Below are 6,974 nucleotides of genomic sequence, written 5' to 3'. Positions count from 1 at the left end.
AGTATGTATTGGCTATAATACATAGAGATTGGAGAATTTATAGACCAAACTCAGAATTCCAAACTTTTTTTTTTATAGTTTATTTCATTCTCTATAATCCCTGTTGCCAACTCTTGGATTATACACTACTCAAAAAAAGTTAAGGACCACTTTTTAAAACGTACATAAAGATTTTATACAAGGTGTTTTATTTCTGGAAATACCTCAGTACAACTGTCCTAAATGTCCTTAAACACGCTGTAATCAATTTCACGCATGGGTGGTTTCAGTTGTTGCACAATGTCTCTCGCATCACTGCACATCCTGAAAAGTGGGCCCCGAGGGGTATCAGCTACCGACATGAAGTGGTAAAAACGAATGTCTGAGTGTCTTTCAGGCAGTTCAGTAACGAGTGTGACCACCTCCTGCAGCAATAACGGCTTCACAGCGCTGTCTCATGGAGCTGATGAGGCGATTGATGTCTCTGACGTCCAGTGCATCCCATGCAGCCTCCAGAGCCACACCCAGCTGCTGCAGTCCAAGTGGATGGGCTTCGAGCTGCTCGAGACTCCTCCCCATCATGTCCCAGACGTGCTCTATCGGGTTTAAGTCCGGGGACCTCGCTGGCCACTCCATACGCTCAATCCCCTGGCCCTCAAGGAACTCGGTCACCACCCTAGCTCGGTGGGCATGGGCATTGTCATCCATGAAAATGATGTTTTGTCCCACATTTTCTGCAAATGGCACCACTATAGGTTCAAGGACCTCATCCCTGTACCTCACTCCTGTCATTGCTCCCCCTGGGACCACGTAGAGACGAGTACGGTTGGCGTAGGTGATGTCTCCCCACACCATGACGCTGCCTCCCCCATAACGGTCATGTTCTGCAATACAGGGGTCTGCAAATCTCTCTCCTGGTCGCCTCCAGACTCGAACGTCCATCATTGTGGTCAAGGGAAAATCTGCTCTCATCTGTGAACAGAACTCTACGCCATTGCTGTCTGGTCCATCTGACATGCTCCCGGGCCCAGTTGAGACGAATTCTTCTGTGAGCAGGGGTGAGTGGGACACACTGAGCTGGCCGTCTGGCATGCATATTGGCTCTGTGAAGTCGGTTACGGATTGTTTGAGTGGAAACAATCACTCCAGTTGCTGCAGCGAAGTCATTGTTGAGGCGGCGTGCACTGTGAAAGCGGTTGCGGAGGCTGAGATTCGTCAAGTAGCGATCATCTCTAGGGGTTGTTGAAACTGGTCGGCCACTGCGGGGTCTCTCGGAGTATAGCCCTGTCTCTCGGTGTCTTTGATTTGCTCTGCTAATGACACTGTGTGACACGCCCATCATTCTGGCTACTCTTCGCTGACTGAGGCCAGCTTCCAGCATCCCTATAGGCTCTGGCTACATCTGTTTCACTTAGGTGGTGTCTTGGCATTGCTATCCAGCTGTCCAGGATGCCATCAAACACAATGAAATCAATTTCACACATGCAGTTCTTTCATGTCTCTTGCATCATTGCAATGTGCCCGTACAAAAGTGGCTTCCAAAGCATTTTCTGTCTTTAGTCTCTACAATCAACAACTTGCTGACAATAGCAATGCCAAGATACAGCTGTCCAGAATGCCATCAAACACAATGACATCAATTTCACACATGCAGTTCTTTCATGATGTCTCTGGCATCATTGCAGTGGGCCATAAGACAAGTGTCTTCCAAAGCATTTTCCGTCTTTAGTCTGTACAATCAACAACTTGCCTACAACAGCAATGCCAAGACACCACCTAAGTGAAACAGATGTAGCCAGAGCCCTAGGGATGCTGGAAGCTGGCCTCAGTCAGCGAAGAGTAGCCAGAATGATGGGCGTGTCACACAGTGTCATTAGCAGAGCAAATCAAAGACACCGAGAGACAGGGCTATACTCCGAGAGACCCCGCAGTGGCCGACCAGTTTCGACAACCCCTAGAGATGATCGCTACTTGACGAATCTCAGCCTCCGCAACCGCTTTCACAGTGCACGCCGCCTCAACAATGACTTCGCTGCAGCAACTGGAGTGATTGTTTCCACTCAAACAATCCGTAACCGACTTCACAGAGCCAATATGCATGCCAGACGGCCAGCTCAGTGTGTCCCACTCACCCCTGCTCACAGAAGAATTCGTCTCAACTGGGCCCGGGAGCATGTCAGATGGACCAGACAGCAATGGCGTAGAGTTCTGTTCACAGATGAGAGCAGATTTTCCCTTGACCACAATGATGGACGTTCGAGAGTCTGGAGGCGACCAGGAGAGAGATTTGCAGACCCCTGTATTGCAGAACATGACCGTTATGGGGGAGGCAGCGTCATGGTGTGGGGAGGCATCACCTACGCCAACCGTACTCGTCTCTACGTGGTCCCAGGGGGAGCAATGACAGGAGTGAGGTACAGGGATGAGGTCCTTGAACCTATAGTGGTGCCATTTGCAGAAAATGTGGGACAAAACATCATTTTCATGGATGACAATGCCCATGCCCACCAAGCTAGGGTGGTGACCGAGTTCCTTGAGGGCCAGGGGATTGAGCGTATGGAGTGGCCTGCGAGGTCCCCGGACTTAAACCCGATAGAGCACGTCTGGGACATGATGGGGAGGAGTCTCGAGCAGCTCGAAGCCCATCCACTTGGACTGCAGCAGCTGGGTGTGGCTCTGGAGGCTGCATGGGATGCACTGGACGTCAGAGACATCAATCGCCTCATCAGCTCCATGAGACAGCGCTGTGAAGCCGTTATTGCTGCAGGAGGTGGTCACACTCGTTACTGAACTGCCTGAAAGACACTCAGACATTCGTTTTTACCACTTCATGTCGGTAGCTGATACCCCTCGGGGCCCACTTTTCAGGATGTGCAGTGATGCGAGAGACATTGTGCAACAACTGAAACCACCCATGCGTGAAATTGATTACAGCGTGTTTAAGGACATTTAGGACAGTTGTACTGAGGTATTTCCAGAAATAAAACACCTTGTATAAAATCTTTATGTACGTTTTAAAAAGTGGTCCTTAACTTTTTTTGAGTAGTGTATATATCTTGCATTTCAAAAGTACCACCTCAAACAAGATTTTTTTCTAATGAGAGGGAGAGGAGAGGGTGAATTCATAGAATTACCCAGGACCAAAATCCAATTGAAACCAGTTGGATTTCCAACTGGTTTCAATTGGTTTCAATTGGTTTCAATTGGTTTCAACTGGAAATTGTTAAATTCCAGTTAAAACCAATTGAAACCAGTTGGACAACTGGAAATCCTAACTGGAACCAGTTGGGTAACTGGAAATGACTTCCAATTGGAAATGATTTCTTACTGGAACCAGTTGAGTAACTGGAAATCCCAACTGGAACCAGTTGGGCAACTGGAAATCCTAACTGGAACCAGTTGGGTAACTGGAAATGACTTCCAATTGGAAATGATTTCTAACTGGAACCAGTTGAGTAACTGGAAATCTCAACTGGAACCAGTTGGGCAACTGGAAATCCTAACTGGAACCAGTTGGGTAACTGGAAATGACTTCCAATTGGAAATGATTTCTTACTGGAACCAGTTGAGTAACTGGAAATCCCAACTGGAACCAGTTGGGCAACTGGAAATCCTAACTGGAACCAGTTGGGTAACTGGAAATGACTTCCAATTGGAAATGATTTCTAACTGGAACCAGTTGAGTAACTGGAAATCCCAACTGGAACCAGTTGGGCAACTGGAAATCCTAACTGGAACCAGTTGGGCAACTGGAAATCCTAACTGGAACCAGTTGGGTAACTGGAAATGACTTCCAATTGGAAATGATTTCTTACTGGAACCAGTTGAGTAACTGGAAATCCCAACTGGAACCAGTTGGGCAACTGGAAATCCTAACTGGAACCAGTTGGGTAACTGGAAATGACTTCCAATTGGAAATGATTTCTTACTGGAACCAGTTGAGTAACTGGAAATCAAATCCTAACTGTTGGGTAACTGGAAATGACTTCCAATTGGAAATGATTTCTAACTGGAACCAGTTGAGTAACTGGAAATCCCAACTGGAACCAGTTGGGCAACTGGAAATCCTAACTGGAACCAGTTGGGTAACTGGAAATGACTTCCAACTGGAAATGATTTCTAACTGGAACCAGTTGGGTAACTGGAAATCCTAACTTGAACCATTCAGTTGTGTAACTGGAAATCCTAACTGGTACCAATTGGGTAACTGGAGATGACTTCTAACTGGAAAGATGGGTAACTGGAAATGAATTCTAATTGGAACCAGTTGGGTAACTGGATATTATTTCCAATTGGTTTCCAATTGGAATTTTTCCAGTTACCCAACTGGATCCAATTGAAACCAGTTAATTTGCATATTATTTGCCAGTGTGCACAGATTAATGTTTTATGAGATTAATCATCATTAACAATGTATCTATTTAATTCTTTACAATTTCAAGTACCACACTTTTTAAAGATAAGTATTTAGAATACTTAGCAGTGAAAACCATGTTCATAAATGTTATAGATTATAATTAAAACAGATTAAAGGATAATTAGTACACCACTAACTGTTACCAAATTACATCAAATAAAAGTACATATATTTGAAGATCTTCCATATGAATATACACACATGAAAGTCTGCATTTTATCAATGCCCTTTACATTGGTATTAATAGACATATAACACTGCTTCTGTGTTGGCATGAGAAATAGTTAGTGCAAATGCTAATTAATTTGTAACTAATTAAGTTCGTTCCAACTGGAAGTTCCAATTGGATCCAGTTGGAAACCAATTGGTTTCAACTGGTTCCAGTTGAAACCAGTTGCCTCCAATTGGTTTCAACTGGAACCAATTGAAACCAGTTGCCTCCAATTGGATTCAATTGGTTTTAATAGGGAAATTGGAACAACTGGAACCAATTGACAACAATTGCCAACTGGTTCCAGTTGCCCAATTGGTTTTAACTGGAACCAATTGGCAACTGGTTTTCAATTGGAACCAATTGGTTTTTAACTGGAACCAATTGGCAACTGGTTTTCAATTGGAACCAGTTGTTCCAATTTCCCTATTGAAACCAGTTGGCCAACTGGTTTCAATTGGTTTTGCCCTAATTGGTTTTAACTGGATTTTGGTCCTGGGTAGGGCTTTGTTCAGTGGCGGATCCGGGGGGGGGGGGGGAATAGCCGGTCCTTGCGCCCCCCTTTGAGAGGCAGAATTAAAATTTGTAATGTAAATATGCTGTGCCCCCCTCCCCCTTTGAAAGCAAGGACTTTTTTTCTTGTGGATTTAAAAAAAAAAAATCTTAGATGAAATGACCTTAATTTTTTGGTGAAAACTTTTTTTTTGCCTGTCAAATTTTCCTCGGGGAAAATATGCCCCCCCCCCTTTTGGAAAATCCTGGATCCGCTTGGCTTATATATTTGTAATTGGCTATATCTGAATGCCATCATTTTAAGTTCTCTGATGATATTCCCGGATAATATTCATGAAAGGAATATCTTAAATAAAAGAGGAAAGAATTGGAGAAAGGATAATTGAGAGAGAGAGAAAGGGACGGGTGCATCATTTGTAAAAAAAAAAAAAGGGGGGGGGGTGCTGGTCATTCTGTTATGTAGTATTGCATGACCAAAGAATAAAAAATCAAACACCAAAAATATGACAAAAGTCGTTATTGCAGTAATTGCTCAACATAATGAGAGCGAAAGTGGAGAAAGATATATAAATTTTTTAAAAAAATCTCGAAGCCAAAGTAAATTTAATTAGTAGCCTATATAGTATCGGCTACATATTTTTCATGTTCATATAGTATATTCTTATCGGATTCTTATCCGTGTTATATACACTTGGCAGCAGTGGCGTACCTAGGATTTTCCACAGGGGGGGCAAAATCGGCCGCCAAAAAATTTGACAAGCAAAAAAAAAAAAAAAAAAAAAAAAAAGGTCTTCCATTAAAAATTTTAGGTTTTCGTACCAGAAAAAATTTGACAAGCAAAAAAAAAAAAAGAAGGTCTTCAGGCTCTTCAGGGGGGGGGGGCATTAAAGGTCTTCAAGTTCGTCAGGGGGGGGGGCAAAAAAGGTCTTTTAAGCTCACGGTCAGGGGGGGGCAGGTATATGTCTTTTGTATGGGTTGTGGCTCGTCAGGGGGGGCAGAGTGCCCCCTCTGCCCGGCCCCCCGTAGGTACGCTAGTGCTTGGCAGATATGATTCACAGCAAGAACTATCTCCCCCAATCTCTTTTCCGGCGTGGCCCTTTTGCGGGCCCTTTAATTTTTGTCCTCACCCTTTGAATATTTCTTTATTTTTGTCAATTTGCTGTGATCCCGACGTACCCCCTCGCGGAAATTGCCTGGTAGGTGGTATTTCCAAACACACACCCTGTGCGGAGAGAGTAAAATATTGTTAAAAATGAGATCATAACTCTGCATGTGACTTTATTAGCAGAAAACGTATTACCTTTCAACACAAGGCCTACAATGCGACACAGAAAGTTCCCAGAGAATGTTAAAAAAAAATTAGCTGGTGCATGCTTTATCAAATTTTCGCAAGTTTCATGGATGCCAACCTATAAATTCTTGTTAGTAATTGGCAATTCCATAAATTATTGAAGTCCATGTCAAAGATGTTTTTGAAAACATTTTGGAACATCTTAAAAACTGAGAAAAAAATTGGAGTAAATGGAGCACTCCGAGCACTCCCAGGCCCGATTTGCGAACACGATCTGTGAAGTCGCGCGGCCGCTTATAGCGCATCATAAAAGATGGGCGACACGAAAGACGGTCCTTGGAAAGACCTTTTCGTGCAATCGGCCCCATGGATTCTACTTGATTTTTCGGCGAACAAAAATGGAATTTCCAATGTATTTCCGGGATTTCCACCCCATATGCCACCGCACTCTCTATCGTCGTCCGAGTTTAATCATCACAGTCACATGAAACTAAGTCATTTGGATTGGAGCCAATAAAAGGGCCGCAAATTGAAGGGGGTGGGGGCTTTGGCTCCAACTATTT

The sequence above is a fragment of the Lytechinus pictus genome, chromosome 15 (assembly GCF_037042905.1).
Source record: "Lytechinus pictus isolate F3 Inbred chromosome 15, Lp3.0, whole genome shotgun sequence".
NCBI classification, from domain to species: domain Eukaryota; kingdom Metazoa; phylum Echinodermata; class Echinoidea; order Temnopleuroida; family Toxopneustidae; genus Lytechinus; species Lytechinus pictus.
Note: the sequence above shows the minus strand (reverse complement) of the source record.